General features: G+C 43.7%; 1 pseudogene across 1 annotated transcript; it reads left to right on the forward strand.

The window, feature by feature from the left end:
• The first annotated feature begins 11,318 nt into the window (after positions 1-11,318).
• On the forward strand, positions 11,319-12,559 carry LOC116559900 (annotated as a pseudogene). The gene has a single exon (XR_004272674.1). The product of XR_004272674.1 is annotated as a DNA-(apurinic or apyrimidinic site) lyase-like (transcript).
• The last annotated feature ends 402 nt before the right edge of the window (positions 12,560-12,961 follow it).

Below are 12,961 nucleotides of genomic sequence, written 5' to 3' on the forward strand. Positions count from 1 at the left end.
TTTGGATGCCTTTTTTTTCTTTCTCTTGGCTCATTGCTCTGGCTAGGACTCCCAGTACTACGTTGAATAGGAGCGGTCATCTTTGTCTTGTACCAGTTCACAAGTGGAATGGTTCCAGCTATTGCCTGTTTAGTATGGTGTGGGTTTGTCATAGATGGCTCTTATTATTTTGAGGTATGTTCCTTCAATGCCTATTGAGGGTTTTTATTATGAAAAGATGTTGGATTTTGATATGGTTTGTCTGTGTTCCTACCCAAATCTCATTTTGAATTGTAGCTTCCACATTTTCTTCATGTTGTGGGAGGGATCCAGTGGGAGATAATCATGGGGGCAGTTTCCCCTAAACTGTTCTTATGGTAGTCAATAAGTCTCATGAGATCTGATTATTTTATAAGGGGAAACCCCTTTCACTTGGCTGTCATTCTTTCTTGTCTGCCACCATGTAAGGCATGCCTTTCACCTTCTGCAATAATTGTGAGGCCTCCCCAGCCATGTGGAACTGTGAGACCACTAAACTTCTTTTTCTTTTCTTTCTTTCTTTTTTTTTTGAGACAAAGTATCACTCTGTCATACAGGCTGGAGTGCAGTGGTGTGATCTTGGCTCACAGCAACCTCCACCTCCCATGTTCAAGTGATTCTCCTGCCTCAGCCACCCGAGTAGCTGGGACTACAGGTGTGTGCCACTATGCCTGGCTAATTTTTGTACTTTTAGTAGAGACATGGTTTCTCCATATTGGTCAGGCTGGTCTTGAACTCTTGACCTCATAATCTGCCTTCCTCAGCTTCCCAAAGTACTGGAATTACAGGCGTGAACCACCATGGCTGGCCAAACCTTTTTTTCTTTATAAATTACCCAGCCTCAAATATGTTTTTATCAGCAATGAGAAAACAGACTAATACAGATTTCATCAAAAGTTTTTTTTCCCATCTATTCAGATGATCATATGGTTTTTATTTTTTATTCTGTTTATGCAGTGAGTCACATTAATTTATTTGTGTCTGTTGAACCAACCTTGCATTGCAGGAAGAAAGCCTAGTTGATCATGGTGAATTAACTTTTTGATGTGCTGTTGGATTCTGTTTGCTAGCATTTTGTTGAGGACTTTTATGTCTACATTCATCATAGATATTGGCCTTACGTTTTTTTCCACTGTGTCTCTGCCAGATTTTGGTATCAGTATCATGCTGGCTTTGTAAAATGAGTAAGGGAGGAGCCCCTTCTTCTTAATTTTTTGGAATAGTTTCAGTAGGATTGGTACCAATTCTCCTTTGTATGTCTGATAGAATTCAGCTGTGAACCCATCTGATCCAGGGTTTTTTTTGGTTGGTAGGGTTTTTTAAAATTACTATTTCAAGAATTTGTTATTGGTCTCTTCAGGTTTCACTTTCTTCCTGGTTCAATTGTGGGAGGTTGTGTGTTTCCAGGAATGTATCAATTTCTTCAGAGTTTCTAATCTGTGTGCATAGGGATGTTCACAAGTCTTTAAATATCTTTTTTATCTCTGTGGGATAAGTTGTAATGTCATCTTTGTCATTTATGATTGTGCTTATTTGGATCTTCTCTTTTTTTGTTTGTTTGTTCTCCCAGCCCTCGTGATGATAGCTGCTTTCTTCAATATCCATATCTATGATGCCTTTAGTGTTTTCTATTTGTCTTGCCTGTTCTTCAATGCCTGTTAACATTTTTTTCATATTAAATAGGTAATAAGATATCATGTAAGTAAGCATCAGTAAACTTTCATGTCATCTGTCCATTTATCAATTATCTATTTTTCCTCTGTTCACCTGTTTTTCTAATGATCTAGCCAATGCATTTTTATCAGGAAATTTCCATGTTTTGTGGAAATGACTTGGCAGTCTGACTTGATGTAAATAATTATTTTCAGAGTGTAGTTTGAAGTACACCTCTGGCCCCAGCATATCTCCCTCACTGCCTGTTGCCTACCAAAATTTCCACCATTAGGGAAATCATCCTTTTGGGATGAATTTTTGTCTCTGGGGATGCTGTTAAAACCCAGATGTAATCACCTAATGAGTTCTTCCTGCCTCCATCACAGATAAAACCAGCTCACTGAGACCATGGTATTGCAGTACAGAATTTTTTTAATGCAAAGCCAGCCACATGGAAGATGGAGTTATTACTCAAATCTGTCACCTCAAAGCCTTGGTGACTACGATTTTTCAAGGATTGCTTGGTGGGTAGGAGGTAGAGAATGAGGCAATCAACCAATGTTGATTAGTTGGGGATGCAGTCATTGGGGTGTGGAAAAGTGTCCTACTGCACTGAGTCAGCCTCTGTGTGGGAGCCACAGACTGGTTGAATCATGCATTGTGTGTTCTCACCCGGACCCATGATCCATGTTTCAACTAGTCCTGCAGCCCCCACTCGAAGGCAGCCAGTCAGCCAGTCATCAGAAATGAAAAAGTATGAAACAAAATCTCAAAAGGCCCATCTTAGCTTCTACAATAGTGATGTTATCCCAGGAGTAAACAGGGAAATTGCAAATCTCGTGACCTCTGGAACAATGGCTGGTAATTGTTCAGCTATGGATACATCTTAGCAGAATTCAGGACCCTCTTGATGGTGACAGGAGGCAGCCAAATGCTTAGGCAGATGGGGTGGATCCCCAGTGAAATGCCACCTCCAAGCCAAAAACAGCCTGAAGGCAAAACCAGACTGTTGGTCCTGGATGAAACCCACAACAAATAGGAAGAACTTCTGTTCCTGCTTGCCAGCCCTTTCCTGATTTTTTTTTTCTGCATAATGCCTTTTAACCAATCAAATGTTGCCTTTTCCAATACTACCTAGGCCTGCCCCTCCCCCATTCTGAGCCCATAAAAAGCCCCCAGACTCAGCCATATTGAGGTGACTTTCCTGCCTTCAGATAGGGGAACCACCCTCACGTCCTCTTTCTGCTGAAAGCTGTTTCATCACTCAATAAAACTCCCTGTCTTCCTCATGCTTTGATGGTCAGTGCATCATCATTCTTCTTGGGTGTGGCACAAGAACTTGGGAACTGGTGTATAACCCAGACTTGGCCTAGGCAAGCCGAGTGGGCAGGCCACCTCCTGCAGCAGGTAGAGGCCAACTCCAGCAGCAGGTAGTGTGGGTCAGTAAGGCTCAGGCGGAGCATCACTAGCCAAAGGTTCCTGGCTTGCAAAGTGACCAAGAAGAAAATCTTGCATCACTCTCATAATCCTAACCTTGGGCTTTCATTAGTTTTACAAAGGGTGTTTAGTTTGGGAAGGGTTATTATTCTTGCTTTAAGTTTGAACTCTAAATTAAACTCCTCCCGGAGTTAGCTTAGTCTATGTCAAGGTGTGGACCAAGGACAGCTTGGAGGTTAGAAGCAATATGATGTCAACTATGTCAGATTTCTCTTACTGACATAATTTTGAAAATGTGGTTTCAGAGATATTCCTCAGCATGTACGGTATGGTGTCATTCATATCGTAACATAGATTAGCAGATCATATTGTTTATTCACCTGTCAGAGCAATGGCAAAAAGGAGTACAGAGCATTTTAAGTTTTCATAACTTGATCATGAGCCCTTGTTTTCCTATATCCTTGGGATTTCCTTTGTGACTTGTATACATCACACCCTGAATGAGTATGTGTTAAAAGCATGGGGCACAGTTGAGGTGGGAGAAAATGAAGCAGAAGATGGAGTGTGACACAGGAAGCAATATCTGAGTGTGGCAACCTCTCAACCAGGGGGTGGTCTCAGAGCCATGGCCACCTGAAAAGGGGGAAAGAGCAGAGAAATGGCAGAAAGGACTGCTGAGGGTAAACTTTGCTTATTCCAGAAGTCCTATCTCAGACTGGTCCCCTGAGGCAGAGATTGTGTTTAAGGAAAATTAATTGGCAACAAATAATCTTTTCCAAAAACTGTGATAAGAAATTGTTTGCATCACAGCATGGCCTTCCTTTTCCTGTACTGTCCTTCTATATCAGTGTAAAGTTAGTCATAAGACCACGTTTATGGAAAGTCCCTGACACAGATAAACTCAGGATGTAAAATAAGCTGTAGATTGAAAAATTGTATCTCTTCTCTTATTAGGAAAGACTAGTTTTCCTTAAGCAGTTGTGGGATGGGAAACTGAAAAAGACTTACTCATTTAGGCTCTGCTATTTACAACTCTTTTTCATTCCTGCTTACAAGGTTTTCAGCACTGACACTTTTTACCAGCCTTGCACTTTTCTCCTCCTCTCCAAAATTTGTCAGAGAAATGCTTACCTATACTAATATCTATGTCCAAATATATTTATTTTTTTCTCAGCAGAGCTTCCCTTACAGAGGCCTTCTTTTTACACTAAGCAGCATTACAGAAGTACTAGAAAACTATAAAAAGATGGATCACTCTCACTATATGGGTATTTGATTGCTCTTATGTTTTCAGAGAGATTTTATGTCTGAAAGCTTGTGTCCTGATTGCAGGACATGAGCAGAAAAGAGGAGAAAGGAAACTAATGTGAGCAAATAGAACAATTATTGGACTTCCATTCATGTGGGCAGAGTGATGGATTAATACTGAGTGTCAACTTGATTGGATTGAAGGATACAAAGTATTGATCCTGGGTGTGTCTATGAGGGTGTAGCCAAAGGAGATTAACATTTGAGTCAGTGGGCTGGGAAAGGCAGACCCACCATTAATCTGAGTGGGCACAATATAATCAGCTGCCAGCATGGCTAGAATATAAGCAAGTAGAAAAATATTTAAAATGGAGTTTTTTCATTGGTTTTGGGGTTTCTGGTGTTGGTTTTTTAATAAAATTAACTCCAAAATGATAAAGACTCTACTTCTAATAGTATAGTGAACACTGATAGTCCTTGGTGTGAACTGTAGAAAGTTATGCAAAATAAATGCATTTACCACTCCTGATTCATCGCTCATGAGAGGCAAAGAGTTTAGTGACTCTATAGATATTACTTTTCACCATATGTGGAGAACCAAGGAACATAATAAAGTTGGCTGGTTGCTCCTAAGTTCAGTGAACAAAATGATTAAAGAAACTGATGAACTCAGGGATTCTATCTCCTGGCTTCAGAAACAGATAGCCTCAAATCTGCTAAGATTGTCCAAGTGAGAGTCTTATCTCCTGTAGAGAAAGAGCTGAAATTGCGGAAAAACAGACACAAGTTCTTATCATGCAAGTGGCTGACTTGCAATGAAAGGTGCATGCACAGCCTCATCAGATGTCTACTGTTAAAGTGAAGACATCGATTGGAAAAAAAAAAGGGAGCCTGCAACTTTGAATGGGGATGTGTGGGAGGATGCTGATGAAACTGGGGACACTGAGTTTGTAAACCCTGATGAACCTTTTTTGCCAGAAGAAACAGTTTCCCCATCCCCAGTAGGAGCAACATCCTCTCTCCATCTCATGTTCCCATCAGCCTTTCCACCTGTGTCTGAGGAGATTAAACCCTGCGCTGCCTGAGGCAACACTGATGGCCTCCCCTGAGGCAGTTGCCAGGCAAGATAATGTTGATTCTCCTCAGTAGCCACTGCCAATGCCCAATTTTGCTTCTAGGCCTACAACTAAAGTCCCAGCAGGCTCCTGGAGGTGAGGTTGAAATTGTTATCCATGAGGAGATGCACTACACTCGAAAAGAACTGCTTGAGTTTTCTAATTTACATAAACAGAAATTTGGAGAACAGGCATTGGAATAGATATTAAGGGTGTAGGATAATGGTGGAGGGAACATAGAGTTGGATCAGGATGAATTTATTGATTTGGGCCCACTAAGTAGGTACTCTGCATTTAATGTTGCAGCTCAGAGAGTTAAAAAAGGTTTTAGTAGTTTATTTTCTTGGTTAGCTGCAATATGGATTAAAAGATGGCCCACTATGAGTGAGCTGGAAATGCCTGATACCCTTTGTTTAATGTAGAGGACGAGATCCAAAGGCCCAGGGAGATTGGGATAGTGGAGTGAATTAGTCACTTTAGACGTACTCATCCCAGCTGGGAGGGTCCAGAAGATATATCCTTGACCAATGCCTCGTGAAATAGATTTGTGAGGGCAGCACCTACATTTTTGAAGAACCCTATAATTGCCCTTCTCTGTATGCCAGATCTAACAGTGAGAGCCACAGTTATTCAACTACCAAATTTAAATACAATGAGAATAATTGGATCCCAAGGTGGCAGTGACCAAGTAGCAGCACCCAACCATAAAAGACAAGGTGGGCATAGCTACCATAACAGACAGCAGAGGCAAGGCAGAAATCAGAATACTTTGAGTGGTGTAGAGATTTGGCATTGGCTAATCAATCACAGTATTCCTAGAAGTGAAATTTATAGGACGCCTCCTGCATTCCTATTTAATTTATATAAACAGAAAACTTCTAGGTCAAATGGACAAAAGACTAATTTGAATTTGAATAATTAAAAACAGGGAATCATGGCCCCTCAATCAATTTCCAGACTTGAGCCACCTTACAGACCCAAAACCCCTTGAATGAAGGGGAGGCCATGTCACCTTGAGGAAGGACCCCAGTACCTTACTGACAATTTCTGCAGTAAATCTTTCTCCCACCCTTCCCCAAGGAGATCTCCAGCCTTTTACCAGGGTAACTGTGCATGGGGAAAGGGAAATAATCAGATATTTCAGGGACTACTGAACACTGGGTCTGAGCTGATGGACCCAAAACATCTTGATCATCCAGTTAAAGTAGGGGCTTATACAGGACAGGTAATTAATAAAGTTTTAGCTCAGGTGTCACTTACAGTGGGTCCCTGGGTCCTGGTCCAGTAGTCATTTCCCCAGTGCCAGAATGCATAATTGGCATAGAAATACTTAGCAGCTGGCAGAACCCCCACATTGACCCCCTGTCTGGTAGAGTGAGGGCTACTATGGTGGGAAAGACCAAATGGAAGCCATTAGATCTGCCTCTACCTGGGAAAATAGTAAATCAAAAATAGTATTGCATCCCTGGAGGGATTGCAGAGATTAGTGCCACTTTCAAGGACTTGAAAGATGCAGAGGTGGTGATTCCCACCACTTCTCTGTTCAGCTCTCCCATATGGCCTGTGCAGAAGACAGATAAGTCTTAGAGAATGACAGTGGATTATGATAAGCTTAACCAAGTGGTGACTCCAATTGCAGTTGCTGTACCAGATGTGATTTCATTGCTTGAGCAACTTAACACATCTGCTGGTATCTGGTATGCTGCCACTGATGTGGCAAATGCCTTTTTCTCCATTCCTGTTCATAAGGCTAATTTGTCTTCAGCTGGCAAGGCCAGCAATATGCCTTTACTGTCCTACCTCAAGGGTATATCAACTATCTGCCTTTGTGTCATAATCTTACTTGGAGAGACCTTGATTGCTTTTCACTTCTGCAAGATACATACTGGTCCATTACACTGATGAGATGTTGATAGGATCCAGTGAGCAAGAAGTAGTAAACACACTGGAATTATTGGTGAGACATTTGCATGCTAGAGGATGGGAAATAAATCCAATTAAAATTCAGGGACCTTCTACCTCAGTAAAATTTCTAGTGGTCCAGGGGTGTGGGGCCTGTTGAGATATTCCATCTAAGGTGAAGGATAAGTTGCTGCATTTGGCCCCTCCTACAACCAAGAAAGAGGCATAAAGCCTAGAGGATCTCATTGGATTTTGGAGGAAACACATTCCTCCTTAAATGTGCTACTCCCGTCCATTTATCAAGTGACCTGAAAGGCTGCCAGTTTTGAGTGGGGTCTAAGAGAAGGCTCTGCAATACCTCCAGTCTGTTGTGCAAGCTGCTCTGCCACTTGGGCCATATGACCCAGCAGATCCAATGGTGCTTGAAGTGTCAGTGGCAGATAGAGATGCTATTTGTGAATGCCATAGGTGAATAACAGTGGAGGCCTCTAGGATTTTGGAGCAAGGCCCTGCCATCTTCTGTAGATAACTACTCTCCTTTTGAGAGACAGCTCTTGGTCTGTTACTGGGCTTTGGTGGAAACTGAATGTTTGACTATGGTCATCAAGTAGCCATGCAACCTGAACTGCCTATCATGAACTGGGTGCTTTCTGACCCATTTAGCCATAAAGTGAGTCATGCACAGAAGGATTCCATCATCATATGGAAGTGGTATATATGTGATTGGGCTGGAGAAGGTCCTGAAGGCACAAGTAAGCTATGTGAGGAAGTGACTCAAATGTCCATGGTCTCCATTCCTGCCACCCTGTCTTCTGTCCTCCAGCCTGCACCAATATCTTCATGAGGAATTGCCTATGATCAGTTGACAGAGGAAGAGAAGACTAGGGCCTGGTACACAGATGGTTCTGCACAATATGTAGCCACTACCCAAAAGTGGACAGCTGCAGAACTACAGCCCCTTTCTAGGACATCTCTGAAGGACAGCAGTGAAGGGAAATCTTCCCAGTGGGCAAAATTTCAAGCAGTGCACTTGGTTTTGCACTTTACATGGATGGACAAATGGCCAGATGTGTGATTATATACTGATTCATGGGCAATAGCCAATGGTTTGGCTGGCTGGTCAGGGACTTGGAAGAAGCATGATTGGAAAATTGGTGACAAACAAAACTGGGGAAGAGGTATGTTGATGGACCTGTTTTAGTGGTCAAAAACTGTGAAGCTATTTGTATCCCATGTGAGTGCTCACCAATGGGTGATCTCAGCAGAGGAGGATTTTTATACTCAAGTGGCTAGGATGACCCATTCTGTGGGCACCACTCTGCCTCTTTCCCCAGCCTCTGTCATTACCCATGAACAAAGTAGCCATGGTGGCAGGGATGGTGGTTACGCATGGGCTCAGCAACATAGATTTCCACTCACTAAAGCTGCCCTGGCTATGGCCACTGTTAAGTGCCCAATTTGCCAGCAGTAGAGACCAACACTGAGCACCCGATATGGCACCATTCCTTGGGGTGATCAGCCAGCTACCTGGTGGCAGGTTGATTATATTGGACCTCTTCCATCATGGAAAAGGCAGAGGTTTGTCCTCACTGAAATGACACTCTGGAAATAGATTTTCCTATCTTGCATGCAATTCATCTTCCAAAACTACCAACAGTGAACTCATGGAATGCCTTATCCACTATCATGGTATTCCACACAGCATTGTCTCTGACCAAGGCACTCACTTTAAGTGTGGCAGTGGGCTCATGCTCATGGAATTCACCAGTATTACCATGTTCCCCATCAACCTGAAGCAGCTGGATTGATAGAATGGTAGAATGGCCCTTAGAAGTCACAATTACAATGCGAACTAGGTGACAATACTTTGCTGGAGCAAAGTTCTCCAGAAGGCTGTGTGTGCTCTGAATCAGCATCCAACACATGGTATTGTTTCTCCCATAGCCAGGATTCACAGGTCCAGGAATCAAGGGGTGGAAATGGAAGTGACACCACTCACCACTACCCCCAATGTGTCATTAGCAAAATTTCTGCTTCCTGTTCTGATGACATTACATTCTACTGGCCTAGAGGTCTTAGTTCCAGAGGGAGGAACACTGCCACAAGGAGACACAACAATGATTCCATTAAACTGGAAGATTGCCACCTGGAATTAAGTCTGGGCCAATCCAAGGTGGCTGAATAGACAAAACTCCAGCACACAACACCCAGCGAGAGCTATGCAGAAATCCAGAGATCTCCTAGCTCCAATCGAGGTACCAGGTGCCTTTCAACGGGTCTGGTCTGACGGTGAGCAAAGCCCACTTAGGGCAGACTGAGGCGGGGAGGGGTGCTGCTTCACCCAGAAAGTGCATCTGACCAGCGAGTCAGAGGCTCCCCCTCTGGCACTCCGGTCCAGATACAGCCCTTCCCCCAAAGCCTCAGCAATACACAGAACAGGGGATCTTTGCCAGTCAAGTGCCGGGAATTACAAGCATGGAGTTGAATAATAATCCAGGACTGTGTCACGGATTGGCACATAGACCTAAACAGATGCATAAGCCCAAAAGGCAGCCAGAAGAGCCTGCAGACTGAGCTATTGCCCCCCCCCCTGCCCTGAGAGAGAGGGAGCTGTATGCAGGAGCAGATGGGTGGGCCCCTACCCCATGACTGGAGAGAGAGGAAGCTGAAAGGGGGAGACAGAGACAGCTGGGTGCTGCTGGGTGGGTCCCTACCCTCCCCCAAAATTCCCAGAGAGCTGAAGCTCTGACTGTAGTGGGTTGCAGCCAGTGCCACAGTCTGAGCTGAACCCTGAATGATCTAGCCCGGTGGAGGAAGGGCACAACACACCATGAGAGGGGTGGGACTGGGCTACATGTTTCAACAAAAAACATAGGAGGCCTACATAGCAACAGGACAGGGTTCTTGACAACCCAGAAGTGCCTACAGGTCAGCAGAAGAGGTGGGCCTAATCTCTCAGTATAAACAAAAACGACACAGGAAGTTTCCCTAGTAACCTGAAGGAACCCCTAGAAACCCAGTAGCGCCTCCACAGGCAGACAAGCCACCTCATCAAGCAGCTCCCTGACAACGCAGCCAGGTAAACTCACAAAGATGGGAATAAACCAGAGCAAAAAAGATGAAACCATCAAAGACCAAAACACCTCTTCTCCTTCAAGGGATCACAACTCCTCAATAACACAGGATCACAGCATGACCGAGAAGGAGTGCAACGAACTGACAGAAACAGGTTTCAGAAGGTGGATAATAACAAACTTTTCTGAGCTAAAGGAATATGTTCTAACTCAATGCAAAGAAACCAAAAACCTTGAAAAGAGGTTAGACGAAATGCTAACTAGAATAACCAGCTTAGAGAAGAACATAAACGACTTGATGGAGTTGAAAAACACAGCATGAGAACTATGTGAAGCAAACACAAGTTTTAACAGCCAAATTGATCAAGCAGAAGAAAGGATATCAGAGATTGAAGATCACCTCAACAAAATAAAAAGAGAAGGCGAGACAGGAGAAAAAAGAGTGAAAAGAAATGAACAAAGCCTCCAAGAAATATGGGATTATATGAAAAGACCTAATCTACGCTTGATCGGTATACCTGAATATGATGGGGAGAATGAATCCAGGCTGGAAAACATGCTCCAGGATATTATCCAGGAGAACTTCCCAAGCCTAGCAAGGCAGTCCAAATTTCAAATTAAAGAAATATAGAGACAGATCTCGCGAGTAGGGTACAAGGCACTATGAAATGATCTTGTTACGTGGGTGAGGGGCTGAAGGGCCTATGATGCACTGAGATTGGGAAAGGATTTAGAAATAACATGGTTTGAAAAGCCGGACCTGGTGTGGGGACGCTCTAGGGAGGAGTCTTCTCCCCAGTTTTAGCTGGTTTCATTTCTTTGTGTCTGTAGGCAACGCGGTAAAAATACTCCGGTGGGCAACGCGGTACAGGTGCCTCTGAAGGGTGTTCATTAGGGGAATGCCGAAGCGTGGGAAAAAGGGATCGGTGGCCGAAGAAGGGGACGAGCTCAAGATGGAGCCAGAGGCCAAGAAGAGTAAGACGGCGGCAAAGAAAAATGACAAAGAGGCAGCAGGAGAGGGCCCAGCACTGTATGAGGACCTCCCAGATCAGAATACCTCACCCAGTGGCAAACCTGCCATACTCAAGATCTGCTCTTGGAATGTGGATGGGCTTCGAGCCTGGATTAAGAAGAAAGGATCAGATTGGGTGAAGAAAAGCCCCAGATATACTGTGCCTTCAAGAGAACAAATGTTCAGAGAACAAACTACCAGCTGAACTTCAAGAGCTGCCTGGACTCCCTCATCAATACTGGTCAGCTCCCTCGGATAAGGAAGGGTACAGTGGCATGGGCCCACTTTCCCGCCAGTGCCCACTCAAAGTTTCTTATGGCATAGGTGAGGAGGAGCATGATCAGGAATGCTGGATGATTGTGGCTGAATTTGACTCATTTGTGCTGGTAACAGCATATGTACCTAACGCAGACCGGGATCTGGTACGACTGGAGTACTGGCAGTGCTGGGATGAAGTCTTTCACAAGTTCCTGAAGGGCTTGGCTTCCCGAAATCCCCTTGTGCTGTGTGGAGACCTCAATGTAGTGCATGAAGAAACTGACCTTCACAACCCCAAGGGAAACAAAAAGAATGCTGGCTTCATGCCACAAGAGCACCAAGGCTTTCGGGAATTACTGCAGGCTGTGCCATTGGCTGACAGCTTTAAGCACCTCTACCCCAGCACAGCCTATGCCTACACCTTTTGGACTTATATGATGAATGCTCGATCCAAGAATGTTGGTTGGCGTCTTGATTATTTTTTGTTGTCCCACTCTTTGTTACCTGCATTGTGTGACAGCAAGATCGATTCCAAGGCTCTCGGCAGTGATCACTGTCCTATCACCCTATACCTAGCACTGTGACACCACCCCTAAATCACTTGGAGCCTGGGAAATAAGCCCCCTAAACTACCATTCCTTCTTTAAACACTCTTCAGAGAAATCTGCGTTGTATTTCTCATCTATAAAAATAGGAATCCTCCAGCCAGGCTCCTGTAACAAGCTTAAATTTCTTTTAAGCTCAAGATTTTTTTGAGCATTTCTTAAAAAAAAAAAAAAATTGAACAAAGGCTACTAGTAACTTTGTTTGAATTATCCACATGAAAATAAAAAGCTACAGTTAAAAAAAAATACAGAGAACTCCACAAAGATATTCCTCAAGAAGAGCAACCCCAAGGCACATAATCGTCAGATTCACCAGGGTTTAAATGAAGGAAAAAATGCTAAGCGCCGCCAGAGAGAAAGGTCAGGTCACCCACAGAGAGAAGCCAATCAGACTCACAGCAGATCTCTCAGCAGAAACCCTACAAGCCAGAAGAGAGTGGGGGACAATATTCAACATCCTTAAAGAAAAGAACTTTCAACCCAGAATCTCATATCCAGCCAAACTAAGCTTTGTAAGTGAAGGAGAAATAAAATCCTTTATGGACAAGCAATTACTGAGAGATTTTATCACCACAAGACCTGCCTTACAAGAGCTCCTGAAAGAAACATGAAGCACAGAAAGGAACAAGTATCAGTCAC

Source organism: Sapajus apella, unplaced genomic scaffold, assembly GCF_009761245.1.
Source record: "Sapajus apella isolate SASKATOON/1434 unplaced genomic scaffold, GSC_monkey_1.0 scaffold24, whole genome shotgun sequence".
Taxonomy (NCBI): Eukaryota; Metazoa; Chordata; class Mammalia; order Primates; family Cebidae; genus Sapajus; species Sapajus apella.